This window comes from Plectropomus leopardus, chromosome 18 (genome assembly GCF_026936395.1).
Source record: "Plectropomus leopardus strain MGB_pleo_1.0 chromosome 18, ASM2693639v1, whole genome shotgun sequence".
NCBI lineage: Eukaryota > Metazoa > Chordata > Actinopteri > Perciformes > Serranidae > Plectropomus > Plectropomus leopardus.
Window position 1 is genome coordinate 29536443 of NC_142193.1, and position 10320 is coordinate 29546762.

General features: G+C 36.2%; 1 long non-coding RNA gene across 3 annotated transcripts; it reads left to right on the plus strand.

Annotated features, from left to right (window-relative positions):
* Window positions 1-1129: 1129 nt before the first annotated feature.
* On the plus strand, window positions 1130-9868 carry LOC148186531 (uncharacterized). 3 transcript variants are annotated; one of them, XR_015779614.1, is made up of 3 exons: window positions 1130-1297; window positions 3520-4532; window positions 9813-9868. It is a non-coding gene; the product is annotated as an uncharacterized LOC148186531 (long non-coding RNA). The 3 variants fall into 3 exon arrangements; XR_015779616.1 differs by having other exon boundaries at window positions 4301-4532; XR_015779615.1 differs by lacking the exon at window positions 9813-9868 and adding an exon at window positions 4932-5205.
* The last annotated feature ends 452 nt before the right edge of the window (window positions 9869-10320 follow it).

Consider the following 10320-nt stretch of genomic DNA (forward strand, 5'->3'; position numbering starts at 1 on the left):
GCTATTTTTACGGTTTATCTGTTACTTTTTTTTAGCAATTTCAACTCTTTATTTTTTTTTAGTAGCCTACTTTTAGCTAACTGTTTTAACTGTATATCCATTACTTTTAGCAGCTAATTTATTTTTTTTATCTGTTACTTAAAGCAATTGCAACTGTTTTTTATTACCCTACATTCAGCAAATGTTAACTATTTATCGTTACTTTTAGCTAACTATTTTAACTGTTTATGTTACCTTATAGCACTGTCAACTGTTTTTATTAGCATACTTGTAGCTAATGTTAAAGACTTTCCATTACTCTAGTTAACTCTCTTAACGGTTTATCCATTACTTTTAGCAAACTACTTTAACTGTTTCTATTACTTCAAGCAATTTTAACTGTTTTTTTAAGTAGCCCACTTATAGCAAATGTTAACTGTTTATCCATTACTTTTAGCATTATGTTTATCTGTTAATTTTAGCTATTTGATCAGTTAATCCATTATTTTTAGCAAGTATGTCTAGTGTTTATGCATTACTTTACCGTTTACTGTGTATCTATTATTATTAGCTTAACTTTTTATTCATTACTTTTAGCAAATATTTCAACTGTTAAGACATTACTTTTTTGATAACTATGCAAAATGTGTTTTTCATTCGTTTTTGCTGATGTTAACCATTTCAACTGTTTATCCATCATTTTCTAATTAAACCGTCTATACGTTACTTTAAAAATTAAACTTCATAACTTTTTGTTAACTATTTAAAGTTTATCACTTTTAGAAAATTATTCCCACTCTTTTTCTCTTACTTTGGGGTAATTATGTTCAGCTGTTTAAAAGTTATCCATTATTTTTAACTAACTTTAACTTTTTCTGTTATTTCACGTTAACCATTGTTACTGTTGTAGTTGATTGACGTTCCCATGAAAATAACGTTTAATTTTTTTTATTTAGGTGCTGTTCCTCTTTAATGAAGAGCTAGACATGAGACGTTTCATTACAAGGTAAGTTTTAACTGTTATTGTTTTGTTTTGATACAATTTGTTTGAAATTATTTTGATTTTTGGTTGGATTGCTATGTTTTAATTCAACCACCAGGTGGGGCCATAACATGAAACTGAACCAGGCAGCAGCAGGTGATACAGATTACAGCCTGATTACCAGTCCTGGATTATGTTTGGAAATAAAAACTGGTTTGCAGTCCAGCACTCTGGTTTGGCCCCTGATGAAGATTCATGAGAGACGTTGGTCTTCTGATCCCACCAATGTTGTTAAAATAACAGACTGATGAAACAGCTTCAAGACGACCAGAGGAGGTATTTCTGTCTACATCTCTTCAAATACTCTCTATGTATGGAAGCTAATAAGAGACACAAGTATTTGTATTATAACAGTGACAAACAGCACTAAATTCATAGCAATCAAATATTTTACTTTGAAAACCATGTGTCTTATTTTAATTTTAATTTTTAAAATGTAAAATATTAAAGTTTTGATTTGCAGTTTCAAACACGAAGCTGAATTATTATTATTTATCTATTTATTTTGGCAGTGTTCACAAATTCAGATACAAAAATTCAAGTTTAATCACTTAAAAAAATAGACTTGGCTTGCTTAAATTACATCGGTCAATTTTAGATCTAAAAATTCACGTTGGAAAATTCAAATCTAATTACTTAAAACATTGTTTGTTTTTTTTTCTTTCCCTGTGTTCACAAATTCAGAAAAATACTTTAAAAAAAGAATAATTCCCAAAAATAATAATAAAATAAGAAAAAAATCATTTTAAAAAAATTACTCAAATTTTATTGGCCACCCAAGACAGGATAGGCAGTCTTAAAGTTTTGTCCAATCAAATTTTATTTTTTCTTTTCAACTTAAATTTTTAGATCTGAAATTGTGCAATTACATTTGACCAATCTGTTTTTCTTTTCGGGCGATTAAACTTGAATTTTTGCATCTGAATTTGTGAAATAATATAACACAATATATATAATGAAATAATAATGACATAATTTCAGGTTCAGCTTTTGAAGTTGCAAATCGAGAAATGTAATATCATGATTTCAAAAAGTTTAAGTTAAATTAATACATCTAGATACATGGTTTAGAAGTAGATTTTTCAACACTTTGAATTTTGTGATGTTTTAATTGCAATGCTAAGTATTCAGTTGCTGCTAAAATTCAAATATTTCTGTCTCTTAATGGCTTCCATACCATGGCGGCTACAGAAGCCCGGCAGGGTTAGCTCCTGATCTCTAATCTTCTGATCTTATGTTTCCTAACTCCTCGGGGGTTACTCCTTGACACTGACACACATATTCTCCTCTCCCTCACGTGATTTTGTCGGCACCTGAACAAACATGACGGGTCATATCTGCTATGAATTTGCTGTGTGGGTGATTTCTCATGCCTCGGCTGAGTCTTACAGGAACCGTCCCCCCAGCATGAGTCTCCCTGCAGGCTCATTTTCCTGTGTGAACGCATGTTTGAACAGTTGTGGCTGTCATTTTTTAATCAAGATTCATTGGCTGTTTCCACCATAAATATTTACATGTGTTTGTATGACTCGTGAAAGATTACACAGCCGCCCTGTGTGTCCTTCTAAGAAATGACTGAATCTAACAAGGACATGATCTTTGCAACAACTTTCCCCCCTCGACCTTTTTATTGTTTCATCCCCTCTCTACACAGTGTCAGTGTTATCTTCTTTTCCAGGGCCAATGTGATTCGGCCAAACTTCTTCTCAGAAAAAGGTTATTCAGTGGGGAGCGCTCTCTATCTGTGCAGCCACTCCCTCTCCACGAGCCACAGAGAGCCGGGTGATCCAGAAATGTGTCCCTGAGCTGCCAGGTGGCGTTTTCACTGCAAGACTGATGGCTAAACACACAAAATTATGTCTAAAATATCCAATGTCAGCCCAGAATATCTCTTTTTATTCTTTTTATTCATTTCATTTTCCACTTAAAATGTAACTCACGGACATCAAATTATGTCTCATATACATATGCATATATATAAGAACATTACTAAAAACATAAATAATAAGAAATTACACAAAGAAAAATATGCAAGTAATTCTAATAAAAAGTTAAAAACACAAGAAAATTAAAAATACATAAGTAATTCTGAGAAAAATAATTTGAAAAAAAAACCCCAAGTAATTCTAAGAAAAAATAAAAGTTATTCTAAGAAAGAATTAAAAATACAAAAATAGTTCTCAAAAAAAACAAAAGAAAGCATACAAAACAAAACCATATTCCTACACGGATGTGCACCACAGTCTGCACTTATCTACAAGCACACAGTTAGCTCTCAGACACCCACAAAGTGTGTGAGTGAGTCTCATGATTTGTGATTTACTTCTTTTTTTAACATAGAGACAAACTCTGGGATTGCGTTCCCCCTCCTTCTCCTCCTATTATTATTCTGGAGCCAAAAACATGCTCAGCTGCATCTGGAAGAACCTGATTTGAACTTAAAGCCGGAGAGAGAAACGGAAAATCAATTGCAGCCAACACAGTGTTTATTTTTTCAGGAGCGGCGAATGTGAACAGAGACGCATACTGGACGAACCAGATCTGTGAACAGAGGGTGAGGTGAGGAGGCTGAGATTGTGCTTAATGAGAGACAGTCGTAGTGGACGAGTGTCCTCTGTCTCTGGTGAATTAAAGTCAGAGAGAGGAAGTTCACCTCACATGCTCTCTGCGGTTCTGGGAGAAGTAAAGGTAATACCACAGTGATGTACTCTACTGATGCTGCTAAAAAATCTGCATTCAAAATCTTGCTCAACCCTTTAAAACTGCCCTAATTTCTTTCAAAAATATGGAGAGAAGACAATGAGCAGCTTAAGAGGGAATGCTCCAGAAATAAGGCAGAGTTTACTAAAAAAATACAAGGAAATTAGCTCAAAATTAGCCCCAAACAAAGAAAAAAGAAACAAAAAACCCCAAACAAACAAAGAATCTAAACAAATGGCAAAGTTAAAAAAAAAAAGAAAACATGGAAATGGAAAAACAAAACTGCTTACAAATTATAATCATTCTGCAAAATAATTTTAAATATATAATTATGATATAGTTCTGTGAAAAAAAGTGTTTTAAAAAAATATATATAAATAAAATTATAAATATATTTATCAGGATTTTTTTTTTTTACCAGCTTTAAAGAAAATATTCCCTAAATATAGGCTACAATATTTTTTTTTTTTGCAATTTGCAGGACATTAAGCAATAGTTTGTAAAAGGCATCTGACTGCAGCTCAATAAAGCTCATGTCAATCCAGGTCATGACTTCTGTTTCTCTTCTCGTGTGCTGAGCTGAACGGCCAATCAGAGCGACTTCCTTCACTGACGGGTCCCACCGCCGCTGATTCAACGCGCTGAACTGGCGGGAAAAGACCTGACTGACGCCAGCGAGGGCCAACGGTGCGGGACGCACCACAGCGACGAGGACAACAGACGCTCATAGTCGTCACGACATTGATCAACGGCGGAGCGTCAGCTTGGTGTGTCAGGGCCGAAGATCCCGAAGATCACAGACTGTTATCAGGTAAAACGTCTCCTGGTTAGAGTTTCTTCAGTGTTCGTTGTTTTTATTGAGAGCTGAATTATCTGCAGAGGTCTCTTCCTCGCGAAAACAAACTGACCGAGTGATTTAAACTGTTAAAAACAGAGTGAAGCAATTTCCCATTAAAAAAAAAAAAAGTGTAATTTTGCCATTTTAGTAGCAGCTTTTTGCTTTTTAGTTGCTTGTTTCTACCTTCATACGTTTTTGAAAGTAATCAAGCCAATTTGTTTGGCTTTCAAAGGGTTAAAGAACTATTACTTTAATGTACTTACAAGAAAAAAACTGTACTTCTACTCTTTACTCGAGCATATTTCTGTGCCAGTAATCTGCTTCTTACTTCACATTTGTCATTACACAAACCCGCCTGCTCTAAATGCATAGACTGAGTGTCGGGGGGGCACACGAGGACAAGCTCAGTGCAGATGCCAAGTTTCCAGCTGCCTCGACGAAAAACAGAAGCACCAACTGTCTTTCGACCACGATGCAATGATGTCAGAGCAAAACCCTTTTGCTGAACAACATATGTATCATCTTTTTTTTGTTTGCCATTTAATTTCTGCAATAATCCCAGATCCAATGGAGAAATCCCACAGGCTTTTTGACAGAGGAACCAGCAAAATGCAAATTTCCTTGTTGGCCTTAAGATAAAGGTTACCCCTGCAGCAGTGTGTTGCTTTTGAAGTTGCAAACTGTCATCACCTACTTAACCGAAGGCATAGTTGCGTCTGTAAGTCGTGTTCGACCTGCTCGAACACGTCTGTAAGTCGTGTTCGAGCAGGTCGTCGAAAAAGAATAGCATCATGCACTCTCAGGTGTTTATGTGGAGCTGGGCCAGCTGGGGCAAATGCACATTCTCAAAATATTGAGGGGAACATGTCCCATGCTTCCCTCTCAAACACTGACAACGCCTATGTAAAGTAGAAAAAGTGAAAGTACTATTTATAAAGAATGGTCCATTTAAGAATCATATATAATAGTACTGGATAATAATTACTGGTAAAGTAATGCAGTGATGCTCATATTACAGCCAGCTGGTCAAATTTGGCCACACTAACCATTTTCCAATTCACCATAAAAATAAACTGATTCTCACTGGGAATTGTTTTTGTATTTTCAGTATACATAAGGTAACATCCTAAAATCCTAGAAATCCTAGAAATCTCCTAAAAACCGAGAAATGTCCTGAAACTGAAAAAATATCCAAAAATTGGAGAAACGTCCTAAAATCGGAGAAATGTCTTAAAATCATAGAAACATCCTGAATTCCTAGAAAGGTCCTTAAAATCTAGAAATGTCCTAAATTCCTGGGAATGTCTAAAAATGAAATGTCCCATAAAAATCCTAGAAACTTAAGTCCTAGAAATTTCCTCAAATCCTAGAAATGTTCTGAAATCTTAAGAAACACCCTAAAATCCTAGAAATGTCCTAAAATCCTCGAAACATGAACGGGGCTACTGCGACTGGCCCCTGGCCTTCTGTCATTTTACAAAAGTGGCCCCCAAAGGTAACGTAGGCTTCTGCAGCTACATTATGTACTTACCACGACGGTATTTACTTAACAGATTACTTACAGGGCGCTGGTGGCTCAGTGGATAGAGTGGCGCCCCATGTGCAGAGGCTGTGTCCTCATCGCAGCGGCCGCAGGTTCAAGCCCAGCCTCGGCCATTTGCTGCATGTCTCTCCCTCTCTCTCTACCCCTTTCATGCTCACACTGTCCTGTCAATTAAAGGCAATAAGAGCCCCAAAAAATTTTTAAAAAAAAACATACTACTTACTTTACGTAAAGTTACATTGTTTTAGAAAAACAAACATGATTGTGTTTTGTCGCGTTTTTTACTTCCCAAAGTTAATTGCTCTACATAAAGTTACTTTACTTTACTTACGTTCTTGTAGACAGGTGTGTAATATGTCTGTTTTATCAGTGAAATACGTTACAATCATCAGTATGATGGTCTGTAGGTGACGGGACGAGATCTTGGCACCAGAAAAATTCTGGTCTCCATTTGAAACCCGGCATTTTATATAATATCACAAAATAACAGGGACCACTCTGCATGATCAATACTTACAAAATTACATTTTGGTGGCAATACTTCTGCTCTTTTACTAGTTAATAAGTACTTTCAGTCGGGGAGTGAGCGCGTTGTATTTGATTTTTAGTTAATAAATGATAAATATGTCTTTCACTGCTGATATGTAAACACAACTACATTACTGTTACTTTAAGCAGCACCAGAAACAAAATACTGTACAAGACACTCTTTCCGTCTCGTGCGGGACTTCCTCAGAGAGCGAAGCCGCCGCCTCTAACCCCGCTGTACCGCGCATCGAGTGCATTTAATAAGAAGTGACAAGGAATTTTCAGGCCTCTGCTGAAACTGGGTCCTTCGGCCGGCCGACCGGGAAACATGAAAGGGTTTCTGAACTGTGCCGACGTTAACCTTTGACTTCCCGATGAGATGTGGGCTGATTGCTCTGTTTGCTGAACCCCAAAACATATTCACACATGTACACACACGTAAACACACACACGTAAACACACACACTACCCTCCGCTGTTTCACCCCTGATAGAGAGATAGAGGTTTAATCCCTCGACAGAGAGCATTCGTAGAAACCGAATCTATCAAAACTCAGTGTATTCAAGTACTGAACTTATGTCAAGGTACTTGTACTTTACTTGGATTTTTCAATTTTCTGCTAATTTATACTTATATTCAGTGATTCATTCATCTTCTAATTAAAATTATCTTGTGATGGACACAGTACTGCAGCACAGAAGTTGGTTGTTTGTGAGACTCATCCACCTTTGAGACGCACTCGCGCTCCGTAATATTGCGTGGTTACGCAACCCGTTATTACTCCGACCTCGTCAAACGTTGACGCAGCGGGGTTACTGGACACATTATAAATTGACGTGGACGGTCACAATGTGACGCCTTTCGGAGTGAGACTGGGTTTAACGTTACGATAAGTAGGCTACCTGACGTAACGCCGAGTCTGAAGCTTTACCTAAAGTAAGTAATGTGACGACCGCGATAGTTTTCCTAAACCTACTTAACTTTACATCATAACTATGTTAAATATGTAACCTGACGAAGCCAAACCGGGTTTCCTCTCCTGAACTTACACTCTGTAACTTAAGTTTTCTAAACCTAACCTACGTAAGTTTTCGGTGAGTAAGTAGCTTTACCTTAAGTGCATAACTTGACGACGCCCAAACACGTTTCTTTTCCTAAACCTAACATACGCAACTTTACTTTCTTAAACCTAGCCTACGTAACATAACGTTATGTATATAATTTTACGTTAATTACGTAACGTGATGATGCACGACCATGTTTCTTTTCCGAAACCTATCCTACGTAACTTAACGTTTTTAAATCTAACCTGCTTATCTTTACAGTAAGTACATAACTTATATAAAGTATGTAATGTGATGGAACCATGTTTCTTTTCCTAAACTTAACTAATGCAACTTAAGTACATTAATTAATCTTAAGCACATCATCTAATGATGTCATTTGTGGGGCGCTTATTTGTTAGATATTATTCGAATGTACATGTGAATAGTTTTTAAATCGTTTTTAAAGTGTTTTTATGGGCTCGTTAAAAGTCTTATAATAAATGTCTTGAATGTCTTATAGTGTATATTGCTGGTGCACCTCAGGAGCAGCTCCTTAAATTTCATTGTTCTTATATAATGACAATAAAGACTTTCTATTCTTTTCTGAAAAAAAAACAACATGCGACTGCTGACATATTAAGGTGTAACTTTAAAAATAAAACAGAAAATTGTCTGAAGAAAACTCCTCCAGCTGCTCACTATGAGACAGAAAATGTGAACACTGGCTCTTCTGTTGTGGTTGGTTTTCGGCGAATTGTTTTGTCTGTTTCGTAGCAGATCTAAGGTCAGGCGTTGAGAATATAGAAACAGCCTTTTGCAGATGGTCTGTTTTGCTTATCCAGGTCGTTTAGCAGCATCAGCGTGAAATTTCGACTCTTTCACATGCAGTTAAAGTCTCTTATGTTTGCTGGAAACACTCCAGTATGTAAAGAATCTGGGAACTTCTGCTGTGCATCTGTATCACATATACTTTGTCTCTATTATTTCCATCTGGCTGCTCCCTCTTTAGCGGTCTCCACGATGGTTTTACATATTTCACCTCTGGCTGCAGCGTGGCGGCTCAGACCTTGAATTCTCTTTGCAGCCTCTGTGAGGCAGATCTTCAGCTCTGACGGGAAGAAAAAAAGCAGCACGGATTTTTTTTGAGAGGGTTTCTCACGTGCTCGGCTCAGCTATGACGAGACAGACTGTATGCATTTCTTTGAAACATCAATTGCTTCTATGCATTTCTGTGCAAACAGTCAACACAGACTATCCAGGGGTGCTTTATATGAATGACTAACCCTTCCTGTGATAATAACAGGGTCAACATGTTTACTCATTACTGCGACCAACATATTTCCCCTCGTTCTTTAGCTTCTTTTTCCTCTTCCATGAGATACGTTCAGAGAAAACATCTGGATTTTTTTCTGTTTCAATCACAAACTGTCTCACAGGTGTGTTTTTTTTTTTTTAGCTATATGACGCTCTATCTGCTCAGTTCAAGGTTGTTGTTTTCAAGTTTTATCTCTTTATTTGCACTTTATCTCCAAACTCTGATGTAAATCTCACGGTAAACTATCTTATGGACCCAGAAAGGTTAGAGACTTTGAACCTAAAATAACATGGTTTTTTTTTTTTTTTTTTTATGAGATGTGACCAAGCATATTTCAGGAAGTAGTAATGTGAAGATAAAAGCTGTGGGTGAATGACTTTATGGACTGTTGTTAGTGTTATTTTAGAAAGTTTAACTTGTATATTTTGTATTTTAGTTGATTTAAGAAATGACATATGGAAGGTGACCATGCAATAATCTCCTCTCCCCACAAAACTATGATGTTGACAGCCCCGTGCGCACTGGACCAGTGCTTCATGTTGGGCACGTTGCTATTATTTAAATATTGAACGTCTGCTAGAGTCGGCCAGCTGCCAGTCTTATAGACCGTCGCCGTCCCCATCCGGAGACAACATTTGGACTTCAAACCAGATGATTTGGAACATTTTATTTACTTGTGGGTGTCCACAGTTTGTTTCGTAACTCTTAAATTCACGTTATTTGTCCTCTTCAGGATGACATCCTCAATGGGATCAACAAATGACTTGACAGATACGTCTGTCAATATTCTATATGTCAACAATCCTTTAATTTCTTCCCAGGTTCCCCAGTTGAACTTTGGCTCAACACTCAAAACCCATTTATTTCCACCGAAGAGGTAATTATGTTTTTTGTTTGTTTGTTTGTTTTTTAAAAAGGGTGGCAAATACTTTCATCTTTTTAATTTAAGCATTTTAAGATTTTAGGGAAAAGTCAAACAATTGCCAGAAGAGTGTCGGAATATTTTCAGTAAAAAGTTAAAACATTTTGGGAAGAAAAAAACAGTAAAATGTCTAATTAAAAAGACTGTATATTGTACTGTATTGTACAATTATTTTTATTTGCAAAAGACCTGCTTGGACTCTAACTCTTAATATTATTTCCGCTATTGCTACTATTGATTTTGATCTTCTCATAATTTTTGTTGACAATAATATATATATATAATATTTTCCTTTTTTTCAAAAAAAAAAAAAAAGTTGGCCCATATGAGTATTAAAACCAGTGACAATTTAAAAATTGTAATAATTTGAGTAAAAAATAAGGGGAAAAAATGAAGAATTTTCAGAA